Consider the following 17,258-nt stretch of genomic DNA (forward strand, 5'->3'; position numbering starts at 1 on the left):
CCGACCTACTGACTTTGATGCGAGGTCCAGACCCTCAGCCACCTTGTCAGTATTCTCCTTCTGGTCAGTCGGCGTTGATGATACTGTCCCTGTTTCCATTTGGGTGTCCTCCTGGCTAGCTTTCGAGGGCTTCTCCCTAGGTTTTGTAGGAGTAGTCTTCTCGTCTTCACTCGAAACCTCCACTGCATCTGCTGCTGTGTTTGCTCCTGCCTTGTTGGACTTCCACTTTCCTAAGCATCTCTGTGACACTCTTTGGGGTTTCTGCCTTGGGGTCGTTTTTCAACACTAGCCTCCTCTTTACTAGCTTGGGTTTAGTTACCACTGAGGCTTCCTCTTGATGTGTGTCCGGCTCTTGCCTCTCTTCCTCAAGTTGTTCAGCTTTTTCCGGTTGTTCTTCTGTCCTCTCCTCCACTGATTGGTGGACTACGCCTTCCGACTTTTCCGCTTCCGTTGTTGCTTCCCCCCTCCCTACTGCCTGGGATGCGAGGTACAGTACCTCAGCCACCCCTTCAAGGTTTACCACGATCCTATCTCCCTTGCACAAAACCGCTTGGAATTCATCATCTGTCATTAACCCTTGCTTTCTGGCCATTTCGTTCAGATCTATCTCCTCCCTCTCTGCTTTATCGATTTTGGCCTCAGTGGCCATTATCTCCTTTGCTTCACCTTTCTCGCTCTCGCTTGGTCTCCCTCCACTCTCCTTTTCCTCTGTTTCTCCCCAGTTGGGATCTTGATATTTTGAAAGAGGGCTGACATCGAGCGGCTCTGTTTGTTGGTGTATGGGAGAAGGGTGGGAGGGTTCTGATTGTGCAGTTACTGTTGGGGAAGTCTTTTTGGATATAGGAATTGAGGTTTTTGGGGTGGTGGTGGGTGGGTTTTCTGTGGTTGCAGTTGGGGTAGGGTTTGATGTCGCCGGCTTCCTCCGGTCAGGCTAAATCCGGCCAGTGTCGCTGTCCAATATTTGTTCGGGTCTTATTGCCTTAGATACGCTGCCAGTGCGTCTAATGGAACCATTGCCGGAATTTGTGTCGTCGGCGGTGGCTGTGATCGTTGTGGGCTTGGCGGCTGCGACTCGGCTGTTGCTTCAACTTTTGGCGGGTCTTCGACGGTTGTAGCTGCTGGGTTACCGGTTCTTCTTCCTTTTGCCATGGCTTGAATCGGTGGTGGTTCTTTTTCTGGTGGTGGTTCACGGTGGTTTCCGTAGTGGGTGGTAGTTTTCGGAGTGGTTGTGGGTGAGAGAATGCAGGTAAGGGTTTGTAAAGTGAAGGGGAGTAGGCGGTGGTGTGTTTTATAGAGGGGTGGGTAGTTGACGGTTTTGACCGGTGGTAGGCGGTTGCTAGGTTGCAACCGCGAGCTCTCGCAGCTGATTGGACGTTGCCTGTCACGTCCCTGCTCCACGCGCCCTCCCAGTCTCTGCACTCGCCTGCAAAGCTGCAACATCCCAAAATTCAAACTTCACTCATCCCCCCTCTTCCAATTAGCTAGAAATAGAAATAAAGCAAATAAATAGCTCTTTAATATAATTCAGAGTTTCACCCAAGTGGTATCCTCGTGGTCAGTACGAACTCCAAATTAATATTTAAGATCCGAAAAATCTTTTTGTTGTTTTTCCTTCTCAACTTAAATCAAATTACTAAATATTTACACTATTTACATTATTACTAAGGGTATTTGAAGTTTTACCTGGTCAGTAAGTACAAATCATATGATGTTGACCAGGTGGAACTCCAAACCCCTTTTCTACTGGTCATTTAGACGCTATTAAAGTGTAGTGGAATTTCTTCCATTACACACATCTCTTCATTTTCCCTATATATTTTTAATCTATGTCCATTAACGACAAAAGGTTCAAAGTTAGGGATACTCCCTGAAATCTCGACCGCTCCATTAGCACGTAGTGCAGTGATAATGTAAGGTCCAACCCACTTGGACTTGAGCTTCCCAGGCATTAGCTTCAATCTTGACTGGAAGAGTAGTACTTTCTGACCAACTTGGAGATCCTTGGTTCTCAGATTTTTGTCGTGCCACATCTTTGTTTTCTCCTTGTACCACATGGCTGAGTCGAACGACTCCAATCTGAGCTCTTCCAGCTCTTGTAGTTGTAGCTTCCTTTCCTCTTCGCAGGCCTTAGTGTTCAATTCCCACTGGCAAGTGACACATCTTCCCAAAGACGATGCGATAGGGGGACATCTCGATAGGAGTTTTGTAGGCTGTGCGATATGCCCACAGAGCATCCTCCAACCTTGTGCTCCAATCTTTTCTGGAGGGGTTGACTGTCTACTCTAAAATGCTCTTTATTTCCCTGTTTGAGATCTCTGCTTGCCCGTTGGCTTGAGGGTGGTAAGGACTGGATAGGCGGTGATGAACTCCATACTTCTTCATCAATGCTTCGGCTGTTCGGTTGCAGAAGTGAGTGCCTTGATCGGAGATGATTGCCCTTGGTATCCCAAATCGGCTGAATATATGACTCTTGAGGAATTTGGTGACTTCTTTAGATTCACAAGTGCCTGTGGCTTTGGCTTCTATCCACTTTGATACGTAGTCAACTGCCACCAGGATGTAGGAGTTCCCATAAGATGAGGGAGAAGGACCCATGAAGTCCATACCCCAGATATCGAACACCTCACAAACTATTACTGGAACTTGCGGCATTTCATCCCTCGCGGAGATCCCACCGGTCAGTTGGCAACGGTCACAGCCTTTGCAGAACTCGTATGCATCTCTATTCAGGGTTGGCCAGTAGAATCCGCTATCTAGCACCTTTCTGGCAGTCTTCCTTGGCCCGAAATGTCCCCCACATGCCAAGGAGTGGCAGTGTGTTAGTACATCCCGTTGCTCCCAGTCAGGAACACATCTCCTAATGACCTGGTCTGTTCCCGCCTTCCACAAGTTTGGGTCCTCCCAGAAATAGTACTTTGCTTCGCTCTTGATCTTCATCCTCTGAGCCTTTGTCACGTTTGGCACCATTGGTAGCTCCCCCGTCACTAGGTAGTTTGCCAAGTCCGCATACCAGGGTTCCTGTCCTACTTTCTGCTTGCCCTTGGTTGTTATGTCCTGACCAGTAAGTCTCATCACTTTTTCCCAATCGATCTTCCTTGCGGAGAAAATCACTTCACATAAATGCTCCTCCGGGAATCGATCTCTCACATCCTCACTGTTCCCTTCTTGTATTATTCTGCTTAAGTGGTCCGCTACTTTGTTTTCAACTCCCTTTTTGTCTTCTACCTCCCAGTCGAATTCTTGTAAAAGCAGCACCCATCTGATCAGTCGGGGCTTTGACTCCTTCTTCGCAATGAGATACTTAATCGCCGCATGATCAGTATAGACGATGACTCTGGATCCCAGTAGGTACTACCTGAACTTTTCGAATGAATAGACAACCGCCAACATCTCCTTCTCGGTGGTGTCATAATTCCGTTAGGCTTGATTCAAGGTCTTAGATGCATAGAATATCACGTACCTTTTTCCATCGATCTTCTGACCCAGTACGGCTCCCACTGCGTAGTCACTAGCATCGCACATCACCTCGAAGGGGTGATCCCAGTTAGGAGCCTGAATAATCGGTGCAGAAATCAATTTTTCCTTAAGGAGGTTGAAAGCAACCCTGCAATGCTCGTCAAAAACGAAATCCACCTCGTTCTGGAGAAGTCTGGTAAGGGGTTGGGCAATCTTGGCGAAATTCTTGATAAATCTCCGATAAAATCCAGCATGGCCAAGAAAACCTCTTATTCCTTTCTGATCAGTAGGGAAGGGTAGTTTGGATATGACATCCACTTTAGCTTGATCCACCTGGATCCCCTTTTCTGACACCACGTGTCCTAAGACAATTCCTTTTGTAACCATAAAGTGGCATTTCTCAAAGTTTAAAACCAGACTCTTTGCTTGGGACCTTTCTAGTACCACATCCAAATGTTGCAAGCACGAGTCGAAAGAGTCTCCATAGACAGTGAAATCATCCATGAAGATTTCTATACAATCTTCAATCAAATCCGAGAATATGCTCATCATGCACCGTTGGAAGGTACCGGGGGCGTTGCATAGGCCAAATGGCATACGCCTATACGCATAGGTTCCAAATGGACAGGTGAACGTGGTCTTATCCTGGTCCTCCGGGTTCACGTAAATTTGAAAGTAGCCACTGTACCCATCCAAAAAGCAGAAGTACTTCCTCCCAGCCAGTCGCTCCAGCATTTGATCGATGAATGTCAGGGGAAAATGGTCCTTCCTGGTTGCAGTGTTCAGCTTTCGGTAATCTATACACATTCGCCACCCAGTAACTAGTCTGGTGGGCACTAGCTCATTCCTCTCATTCTTGAGCACCTGGATCCCTGATTTCTTGGGGACCATATGGATTGGGCTGACCCATTCACTATCTGGTACCGAGTATATAATGCCCAGTGAGAGTAACTTCAAGATCTCCTTCGGTATCTCTTCTCGCATGTTTGGGTTCACCTTTCGTTGAGAATCTCTATGTGCCTTGGCTCCATCCTCCAGTCTAATGTGGTGCATGCAGATGTCCGGGCTTATACCCACCAGGCCCGTAAGGCTCCATCCAATAGCCTTCTTGTTTTTGCTCAGCACAGTTAGTAGTCTTGCCTCTTGCTCTTCAGTCAGCCCGCTATTGATGATTACAGGGAATGAGTTTTCCTCCCCTAGGTAGGCATACTTAAGGTTCGCTGGCAACTTTTTCAACTCCACTTGCGGGGGTAGTGTGTCTGTAGGTAGAGGGTTCTTCTTTGAATCCTCCTCTTGCTCTTGTTCAGCATCTGATTTTTCCTCCATACTGGCCGGTACCACGGCCCCTACGGATCCTGCTAGTTCTGACTTCTGACAAAATTCCGTAATTGCTTTTCCGATCTCTTCGTCAGTCAACCCTCGGCTACTGATCAGATCACACCATGCAGCTGCTTCCACATCAGCCTGGGCATACACATCCAAAGCTTGGAGCTTTTCCTGCAATAATTCGGTCTCAAGAAATTCTTAGACTAAGGGGTCAATTACATCAACATAACATAGATTCTCAGAATCTATTGGTTTTTTCATGGCTTCATTGATGTCAAAGACAAATTTCTCACCATTAAAGTCAATGCAGATTGTCCCCTCGGCCATATCCACAATTGTCTTAGCCGTTCTTAAAAATGGTCTTCCTAACAATATCCACAACACTGTCGTCTGCCGCGCCTCGGAGGCGGCATAGGTAGATGGGGTCGATGTCGTCGCTCCTGATCGAGCTTATCAGATTCTGATCCTCTCTCCACACTTTCGAATTTTTACTCCGCTGCCAAACTCGTCGGAAATTCGGTTGCTGCACAGTCAGTACGACGTTCAGATTCTACCTAGAGTTTCAATTTTCATCTTCTTCTCAATTTTCTGTATTTTCTGATCTCCAATTCTCTCTCTGATGGAGGAATACAATCATGAGATGAACGGAGCTCGAATTCGAGGTGCAATTTTGTGTAAGGAGATTCCTTAGTGTATGGAAGGAACACCTCAGAGATGGAGAATGAGAGATCGAGAAGCAGAGAGCAAAAGATGGGAGTTGCTGAATTTAATTACCATAAAATTACCATTATACCCTTTTGTAATAAACTAATCTAAAAATAATTATGTGGCAAAATCTGGACCACTCATTTAATTAAAATGAGTGGCTGATATTGCATCTCATTTCTCAATTACCCTAAAAAATCTCAATTGATCATGGATATTGGAAGGTCAGGTTTTCTTTCTCGGGTTTTCGTATGTAATTGGGAGTGTATCCAACTGATCAGGCAGAGATTCCCGACCCAGCTGAGTCGTTGGTACGACAACCGGAACCTGGCTTCAACAAGTTTCCTCAACCCACTTCTACTAATTAGTATAATGGAGGTAAGGGTCGAATCCCACGAGGATGGACACGTTTTGATAACTGCGGTGACTTTCCTGGGTGTTTTGGTTAGCTACCACGCTTGGGTAAGATTTTACCTAGGCGAGAAATAAAGGTGGTACTCTACTGACTAGTAGGCGTGAAAATAACAGGCATGTGGTGGTGTTCGTGAAAATAGGGGACAAGGTGTCTCAGAGGCATATGGAAAGCAGACAGTTACTAAAAGAGGAAAATTAGACAACAAGGTATATCTGGTGGCTGGTGGCTCTCTGACAGGTCTGGATAGTACAATTGAAAAGTAGGGAACAAAAGCAAAAAGTAACTTAAAAGTAAAAGTGGTCCAAACTAAAGTTGATTTTGACGTTTTCTTCTTCACCAAGTATTGACAAAAATCATATGAACACAAACACCATAACTAAACTCAGATTCATAACCTCAAACTCAAGATCCATTGATTTAAAAATGCTCTACTTAAGATAAACGGCGAAACTGCAATTTTACTTCTACTGACTTACATGCAAGGCGGCGATTATAATGCAACGCGAAGACTTCAAGCACGAAGATTAGACTAAACATAACTACAACTTCAGATCGACAACTCCATGTTAGAAAACACTTAGAAATTAAAAGCAACAACTAGATCTAATTTTCCTAGGCAGAATGAAGCAAACTCGAACCAAAGCGACATACGAAATAGAAACTTCATAACTTAAGTGTTGGAACTTCACAAGGTACTTCAAAAGGAAACAACGATGAGTGTTTGCAACAAAAACAACGACGAAAACAAGTAAATATTAAACTAGAAAGCAAATAACGATTGTTTGGCCACTCCGGGCGATGATACTGCTATACTACTACGATAACTGGCTGGAACGGTGGATCGATGGCTTCTCCGGCAGACTCTTAGACGTCAAGTGACCATGGCTGTGGCGAGGAACGAGAGATTAGATAATGCTGAAGGACTGATCTTCTAGAGAGAATTCTAACTAAGTGTATTTTTTGAACTCTAAGGGCGAACTCCTTTTCTCTCTCCAAGTGGCTTCTTTTATAGGGAGGCTTGCCCTTGCTTTTAGGGTAGACTTCCTTCAAGTTTTGACTTTTATGCCCTTGTTAATGATCATCCCAGCTATCCTTCTTCTCCATCTCGAGCCTTTTCTCTGGCATGGATCCTGGTCAGTATTGCACCCTTCTAGCGCCCCTTTCACTTGCGTCACCTGAATCGTCTCCTGCACACTTGAGCAACTGTTTTGCAGATAATACATGCAATTTCACGACATACTGACCAGTAACCAAGGCTTAGAATACGACTTATCAGATATATATAGGGTCTTGTTAGGTTAAGATTTTTTGGCCTAATTGAGAATTGAGATGCAACCACAGCCACTCATTCGCGCGATGTCAACAGCATGTAGTTTATGTCAACAGGGGGTATTTTTGTCATTTCAGTTCTAAAATGTTTAAACTATATTCTAAATACTCTGTAAAACTCTCGAACGGTTTCTCAAAGTTCTCTCCCAAGTTCCGGTCGCGATTCATCGCGATTCTAAATACAATTTTGCATCTTCTCTCCTCTTCGTCGCGATACATCTCCTAATCTTAGATTTCGGTCAGTTTTCTACATCAATTAATTTCGAAAAATGAGGATCGAAGAAATAGTTGAAGCTGAAGCGGCGATTGCATCCAGAAAAAGGCATTCCAAATCGGCGGTCGTTGAAGCGACTTCTTCAGGTTAAGAAATTGATTCAAATTTTAAGTATATTACTTCGATTTTAGTGTATTACAATACATCTGGATTCGTTTACTTATGAAATCAATTTCTGCTGATTTTTTTTGTTGATTAGCGATGGTAGAATCGGAAGAGATGGAAAGGAACAATGCTTCTGGAAAAAACGGAAGAGGACAAGCATCACCTTCTAGATAAGGATTTGTTTAAATTTTTAAGATTATTGACATTTTAAATTTAGCGCTATTGACATAGCTATAATAATATACTATTGACATAGTGTACGATTGTTTGAATGATTGTTGACATAATTATATTGACATAGTGTATGCTTGTTTGACAAAGTGTATGCTTGTTTGATTGGCTGTTAGGATGGTTGTAGAAAACATATGTATGACTGTAGTAGTATGTCAATAGCTATTGACATAGTGTATGCTTGTTTGAATAGGTGTTGACATAATTATATTGACATAGTGTATGCTTGTTTGACATAGTGTATGCTTATTTGAATGGCTGTTAGGATGGCTGTAGAAAACATATGTATGGTTGTAGTAGTATATCAATAGCTATTGACATATTGTGTGTTTGTTTGAATAGTTATTGACATAGTCATATTTATGTGAGCAGGGTATGCTTGCCATAAACTTTATAAGATAATCAATAGGGTATGTCAGTATTATAAACTTTAACTATTAACATAAAGATAATTGTTCTCGCTATACATGGGATATACCTGTTCACGACAGAGTATACTTAATGTCTGAACTTCTGTTAATTGTGCTTGGTATATCTATTGACGTAATTTTAGTAATATACATGCACTTGCTGTCAACAAAGTATACTTGTTATTGTCATGATATTGTGTATAATTGATATAGATTTATTATATTTGATTTTAAACCAATAACAGAAAAATATCAAAGCAAAAAATGAGTACTTCACTATCTCAGAAAGAGTTAATGATTATTGAAAAAAAACAAAAGAAAAGTGTAAAGGATGAAAAACTGATTGAGATTGCTGAAAATTTATCTCAAAGGCTTCTAGTGAAAAGGAAGCCGTTGTTTTTTGTTAATACAATAAGCAAACTAAATTAGGAACACATTAATGCCGTGAAGGAGTTGGGTTTTGAGAGTGTCCTACATTTCAACATTTATTTCATTCCTAGTAGGTTAGCATTATCATTATTAAAAAGTTTTGATGAAAAAAAGTGCAAGATAAAGCTTTATAATGAGAAAAAAAATTCATATCACTGAAGAGGATGTGGAGCTTGTATACAGATTTCCAAGAGGTGACATTACTTACTCCAGAGATAAGTGGAAAACGTAATGCACCTTTCATGAGGGAGATAGCAGAACAATGTAATACGAAACCAAGAAACGTGAACCATAAAGCTGTTGAACAACTTATGTTAGCAGATCTTCAAGGAGGAACACAGTTCAAGAGAATGTTCTTGGTCCTATTAGAATCAGCATTGATTGAGCAATCAACATGTGGAATGATAAATTCTAAGATTGGAGAGATAATTGATGATCTGGATAACGTGAGAAATATCAATTGTTAATCATATGCAAGGTTTGTGCTCAAGTTTGCAATGGGAAATTGGTCGAAGACAGAGAAGAACACCTTTGCAGGACCACTTCCCTTCCTTATGGTATGCTTTACATTTTGCATTACAGATTATTAACCGTTAACGTGATTACATTGAGTTGTATGTGTAGTTGATATAGCTTGTACTATAGTTGACATAAGTTGTATTAGTTATTTAAGTGGCTTGTGTATTGAGTTGACACTACACACTAGTAATTGACATGCATTTTTTAACATATGCAGCTCTGCTACTTAGACAGAGTTACACAAGACAAGCGTTCTGTTCCTCGGACATTTCCATTAATGAAAGGATGGAAAAGTGAGCATCTTTAGGCTAGAGAAGATAGAGAGACCAGTGCAGAAGTTTTTGGTTTAGGACGTATAAAGAAGAGATACATTCATAATGAGGAGCAGCAGCAAGGGAATGAAGAACAAAGTCTTGATGTAGATGACAGTGGAGTTGGGTCTTCTTCTCAGAACCTACTCCCATCAGATATGGTGACAAATGTATTGCTACACGATGATTGCATCAATTTACAATAACCAGAGGTTGTCGATGTTACAACTGGCTCATGATTGGATAGAAGCAAACATGGACAAATTGCTTGAGCTAAACAACAAGTACAAGGAGTTGTTTAGTCGTAGAAATAAGAAGTGAACAAAAAGTGATTTTAATGATTGATGTTAACTTATATTTTGGATGAGTTTTAAAACTATTATTATGGATTCTGACTTTTGAACTTATCAGTTATATCAAATGTTAATCAGTTCAACAAATTATATTGAAATGTCAACAACCTATAACCAAATGTCAACAACTTGTATAAAGTGTCAACAACTCGGAAAACAAATATTATAATTAAAAAGAAAATCATACGATAGATGTGAATAGAGAGCAAAATCAAATATCACCAACTAATAAGAAAATGTCAATAACTTGTAGTATATTTTAACAACTAAAAAATAACTCTGATTGTTGTTGACATGGTTTGTACGTGTAGTTGACATGACTTTTAATTGTTGTTCACATGTTTTCTATGAGTAGTTGACATGGCTTGTACGTGTAGTTGACATAGTATGTAACATAGTTGACATGACTTGTATGTGTAGTTGACACGATATGTACCATGGTTGACATGACTTGTATGTGCCGTTGACACGATGTGCCGTTGACATGATTTTTAATTGTAATTAACCTTAAAAACATGAATTGTATTTGTAATTACCCCTCCAGGCAGGATTGGGGCAGTCTGGACGACCGCATCGACGAGGAGCACCCAACTTGTATTACACCACAACAACTGAGTTCTGAACACCACCGCATTACACAACATAAATTTTCAACGAATTAGGAAATCAATCAGCGTAGCAAAACTCAATGCGGTGTCATAATCTACTTGCGGTTGACATTTCGAAAATGTTGTGGATTATGTCAACTATACACATATAATGTCAACTATAAGTTGTTAAAATTTGATGCAAGCCATTGACGATAATACCCCTAGTTGACATAAACTACACGTTGTTGACATCGCGCGAAAATTGTGAATGAGTGGCTGCATCAAATGCCAACAACTTATAGTTGACATTATATGTGTATAGTTGACATGATTATGTCAACTAGGGGGTATTATCGTCATTTCATTTCTAAAATGGCGGAATATCAAATGTCAACAACTCGTATTAAAATGCCAACAACTAAAAAATAACACTTATAATTCACATATCAATAGCTAGAATATCAAATGTCAACAACTCGTATTAAAATGTCAACAACTAAAAAATAACACTTATAATTCATATATCAATAGCCAGAATATCAAATGTCAACAACTTAGCAAAATGTCAACAGCTTTCACCGACGACGACTTCCATTCATGCAATCAACGATTTATTGGTCAACAACTTATAGAAAAATGTCAACAACTTATATATCAAATGTTAACAGCTTGTCAACAACTTCTATATAGTGTCAACAACTCAAAAACAATTCTTGCAGTTAAAAACTAACAACTATTTTTTATCTTAATTTTTTTATTTGACACAAGTTCCGGCATCATGATCATACAACACATGTCAATAGCCTGCATATTAAATGTCAACAACTTACAGAAAAATGTCAACAGCTTATCAACAATAAATTTAAAACTTTCCAACAATCTCACATTTCCGAATCAAAAGCAAAATCGTTCAATTTCACAGCCACGAAGCTTGAATCAGAGACATATGAAGCAGCAACTACTCTTGGCGCTCAAATTCGTCACTCTAAGCGGCGCGTACATGTTCACGCGCTCCTGAACTCCGGTGCACAAGCTTTCACCTCAAGTGAAGAAAATTTTTGACCTTTCATCATGTAAGCACTCGGTTCCATATGATATCCTTCTTAATGAGCTGGTCAAGCATCTTCACACCTCTATCATATTGACCAGCCTAGCAACAATTTTCAATCAGAACACAGTAATGCCCTGCTTCTGCTGGAATACTCAGCTTAATCATCGCCTTCAACACATCAATACATCAAGCAAAATTTCATTTTTCATTTATTTAAGGGAGGAAATTTGGAATTAATACCTGCCACAATAATGTTCTACAAATTCAGACAGAAAAACTATTTGCTAGAAGAAGCTACAAAGCATCAGCTCCTTTACCCCTAAACCTATCCAAGAAAAACAATTTCAATTAAATCCATACTAAAACATCAGTTCTTGAACACACACACTCACACAATCACACTAAAATTTTCAATTCAATCCATACTTGAGATTATATGTGTAGTTGACATCAAATGTCAACAGCATGTCAATAGCTAAATGTCAATAGATCTACATTTACTCCATCCTAATAATCAACATTCTTGAGATTGCAAATAGATTACAAAATAATCAACATTTTTTTTTTCAAATAATGCAATTTTCTTCAAATAAAAACAAATGATTCACAGAAACAATTCTGAATTCAATTCTAACATATGATTACACTAAAATTTCTCCACAATTTTGGATTAATGCAACAAAATCATAGCACAATAAAAAGTCAACAAATCGATCTAATCAGAAACACCACATGCAAAATTCTCCCCTATATCTTCCGGAATAGCTTGCTTACTTGAGTTTAATCCAATTGACGCCGGCGCTTGCCCCCTCCTTCACGAAACTCTCACTGAACTTCTTTGACAGCTTCGGAGTTCAGAACAATGACCAACCTCAGAACAATATAATATTAGAATTCTAACAGGCTTTTCATCAAACAAGTAATGAGCAACAAATTACAAATTGCATTCTATCATCACAACAACTGAGTTCTGAACACCACCGCATTACACAACATAAATTTTCAACAAATTAGGAAATCAATCAGCATAGCAAAACTCAATCTAGAAAAAGAGCAAACTATCATAATTCATCAAATACGAATGTGTAATTCAATAATTCCTCAAAAAAACAACCAAAATCGCCACCAAAAATTGCATTTAATACTCAGATTATAAAAGAAAAAGATTAGTTATTCGTTACCTCGCAAAATTTGTACAATAACTACAGATGGATTGAGCTGAAATGCCTTAGATTCATGAAAATATTACTGATAAAAATAGGGGGAATAAAAGAAAAGAAAAAGCAGCGGGAAAAGCAGATGGTTTCCACAATGAGTGGAAATTGATCGTTGTTGACGCTTGCTGCTGCGCCGGAATTGCCAGAACGATTTTGCAATTGGTTTCTCCTCTTCCTCTTCGTTGGCGGAGAGGAACTGACGAGCCGCTTCTTCTTCAAATTTTGTTGTTTTTGTTAAAATTACTATTCTGCCCTTTCATATTAAATTAATCTTAAAATATTTATTGTGTGGCAAAATCTGGACCACTCATTTAATAAAAATGAGTGGTTGATATTGCATCTCATTTCTCAATTAGCCTAAATAATCTCAATTGAATATATAGAGTTCTATTAACCACAAATCCACCCTTAAAGACCGAACTAGAGACCAAATTAGGGCCACTCATTTTTCTTAATCTTATGGTTATGATTAATTTACAATTAATTTAATATTTTATTAAATAAAAACGTTTTTATTTTTAGATTTTTTTAATTTTTTTATTTTTAATTTTTTAAAAAAAAAAACTAATTCTTTTTATTTAATTTTTAAAAAATTTTTTTTTTAAATTTTTTTTTAAATTTTTTTTAAAATTTTTAAACTTTTTTTTTATTCGATAAAAACTTGCTGGAGTAAATAATGAACTATATTCACCACATAATGAACTAAATGAATGTATGTTATGAACTTATTAATTCGTTCAGTCGTGTTATTACTTCATTCCGTTAGTTTATTACTTCGTTTATTCATGTTATTACTTCATTCTATTAGTTTATTACTTCATTCCGTTACTTTATTACTTCATTCAGTCATGCTATTACATCATTCCATTAGTTTATTACTTCATAATGTGTTATGACATAATTATCTTTCAGTTGGGTTTAGGGTTATTACTTCATTATGTTAGTTTATTACTTCATTCAGTCATGTTATTACTTCATTCCGTTAGTTTATTACTTCATTCAGTCATGTTATTGTTATGAGCTTATTACTTCATTCAGTCGGGCTATTACTTAATTCCGTTAGTTTATTACTTCATTTATTCATGCTATTACTTCATTCTGTTAGTTTATTACTTCATTCTGTTAGTTTATTACTTCATTCAGTCATGTTATTACTTCATTCCATTAGTTTATTACTTCATAATGTGTTATGACATAATTATCTTTCAGTTGGGTTTAGGGTTATTACTTCATTCCGTTAGTTTATCACTTCATTCAATCATGTTATTTCATCATTCTATTAGTTTAGTACTTCATTTCGTTAGTTTATTATTTCATTCAGTCATGCTATTACTTCATTCCGTTAGTTTATTACTTCGTTCAGTTATGTTATTACTTCATTTCATTAGTTTACTACTTCATCTCATTAGTTTATTACTTCATTTTATTATTTTATTACTTCAAAATGTGTTATGACATAATTATCTTTCAGTTGAAGTAAATTCAGTATATAATGAATGCGAAAAATTACTTCATAACATACATTCATTTAGTTCATTATGTAGTAAATATAGTTCATTATTTACTCCAGCAAGTTTTTATCGATTAAAAAAAAAATTAATTTTTTTTTTAAAATAAAAAAAAAAAATTTAAAAAATTAAAAAAAAAAATTTAAAACGTTTTTATTTAATAAAATATTAAATTAATTCTAAATTAATCATAGTCATAAGATAAAGAAAAATAAGTGGCCCAAATTTGGTCTCTAGTTCGGTCTTTAAGAAGGGTTCAACATTGATCGCAACTATATATATATATATATAATACTCCAATACTTTTAAATTATTGAATTTACATAGATTACATGGAAAGAAAATTAAAACTATACTTTTGTAAATGATGGTTTTTGCCGTGAAAAGCCCTATAATTAGATTTTCTATTGGTCATTTTAAATTTTGTGTATAGTTAATTTTGTGACTTTTATTATGGGATAGATAAATGTAATTTTTATTGTGAGACTAAGAGAATTAGTTTACACGGCATTTTTTTGTAAATTTACACGGCAATGTTCTTTATAAAGTTACACGGCATTTTTTTAAAGCAGCACTGTACATATAATATAAGTGAACAGTCATGGGCGGAACTACGTATTCATGGGGAGGGATTTAAGTTTATCCCCTAATGAATTCTTTCTTTAAACTTTTTTTGTTATAAAATAATAAAATTTATTCATTATTTTATAAAAGCCCTTATTAATAAACTAAATCACCTAAAAATTTATTTTAAGTAAAATTTTAAAAATTTATACTCAACTTACGTTCATTTCTACGTTCGTCACTGGAACATGACCTCATTTTAAATATGTCAACATTTTCACACATTGCACATTTTACGAGATGCTTTAGTAATAAGAGTTATTAATATTTGTTTTATAAACGTTTTATTCTTCTTCAACCACATGGTATCGATTGTTGCTACATTTTCACCTCTGTAATTATCGATTCTTTAATTTCGTTCATTACCTCCTTCCTTTTCAACATCTGATCATTTAGTCATCTAAAATAATAGGAATATCGTGGTGAGGGTTGAAGATGATTTTAGAATTTCCAAAAAATTTTAAAAAGTAGAAAAATCAAGAAAATGGAACTCTTGGGAAGGGCACCTCTTACTGCGTCCACCACTGGTTGTGTCTGTCATTAGAAATCTTATTTAATTTTATTATATTACTAAATAGATTTCGTATTTTACTAATTCATTTCATTTATATATTATTAAAAAAAATTAATACGTCTTCCGTTCCATAAAATTAGTCAGCTTCCATTTTAGCAAGTTTTTGTCATTTTTGAGGTTATCTCATTTTTCATTAGCAATACTCTAATAACTTTATATTTCTCATACTTGACCAATTTCGTATCAAAATTTTTGTTGTCACAAATTCCATATTTTTATACACTAAATCACAAACAAATGAATCATAGGAGTATTATTAAACCTAACTTATTTAAATTAAATATGATTAAAAATGTAAAAGTGGAATAGAAGACCTCATTCGTCGCTCCCGCTGCGATGGCCTTCGATGTGTACACCATTTTCGACTTGTAGAACTTCTTCAATCTCGGTCGACTCTTTAAAAAAGGCATTTGTTTCACTTCCAAATCAAACTATAATTAATAGACGAGAGTCTACAAATATAGTCCATGGACAATAGAATTTGTGTATGTGCGGCCCTCATTGAATTTTATTAGCATTGATATTTGAGGTCTTTTAACTACTTTCGTGATATTTTTGCCATTTTTCAAACTTTTAGTCCATTTACTATATCTACTAACATGCCAATTTAAGGACAAATAATTTAATGAGTATTTTGATGTGATTTTTAGATTGGGTCCCAAACCACAACTTTTACAAGGTACAACCTCTCCCCACGCCTTTCCCCAGATATTATTCAACTCCCCGGATCATAGCTTTTAATTTACACTATTTATTATTTTAATTTTAAAATTAAAATACAGGAAAATATATAGTTCAAAAGTACTTCATAGATAATAAAATAAAATAACAATCCTAAAAATTAGAAAATTAAAATTTCTAAATATTGAAAATCATAAATCTATACTATTTAAAAGTGGCAGTTTGTTAAAATTACTAGAACAATCTTTTTGGAGGGAAAATGGAAAGTGACGTGTAATAAATGATGTCTCATTTATTTATTTACTTTATTTACATAAATAATTTGCAGAGAGAGTTCTTGAAAGTTGTGTTGCTGCAATGAAGCTTTCATTTTTTATCTATACTAATAGAAAAATGGAAAAAAAAATGCAGTGGACAAATTAATGGTCCAATCAAATGAGACTTCCCAAACAAGTTTTGAAATAATGATAAATAGAAGTAGAATTGGTTGAGAATTCATTTATTCATTCATGTGAACTAACGTGAACTAATTTTCTGATTGCAGTGCTAATCTCCTGGGGATATTCTGCCCGAAACCGGCGACCTCTCCGGCGACAAACAAAGGGCAACGCCGGCATGAAAGAACAGAGGGTGACGGCGGCCACCTAATGCAGTGGCTGTCGGGGCCGGGACGGCAACAACTGGGTTGGGGCGTGAAACCGAGAGAGATATGACAGAATGGCGGAAGAACCGGCGATGAAGGGCGGTGGAGCGGCGGGGCGGGCGGAAAGTGCGGCGACGAGTCGGGGCGGAAGGAGAGGCGGGTAGTAGCAGCTCCGATTGGGAAGATAAAGAGAGATAGGGAGAGGGAGAGGGAGAGGGAGAGGGAAATGGGGGCGCCGCCTCCTGTGTGTGAAGAAGTATTAGGGTTTGATAATTTATGTAGTAGTAGTAGTAAAATATTTGAGCTTTGTTTCAGGCTTTTTTATGTATTTTCTATAATAAATGAAAACAGCAGTATAACAGTTTTATACTAATTGATACTTTTTTTAACTAAATGGGGATTTAATTTGGATGTTGGGGTGATTAATTTATTTTATATCTGTCAAAATTTAAATAAATTAATTAATTTCCATGGCCAAAAATAATTATTATTAAAATATACTACGGA

Source organism: Salvia hispanica, chromosome 2 (genome assembly GCF_029641045.1).
Source record: "Salvia hispanica isolate PSC_SH4W2 chromosome 2, Shi_PSC_v1, whole genome shotgun sequence".
In the NCBI taxonomy this organism is placed as follows: Eukaryota; Viridiplantae; Streptophyta; class Magnoliopsida; order Lamiales; family Lamiaceae; genus Salvia; species Salvia hispanica.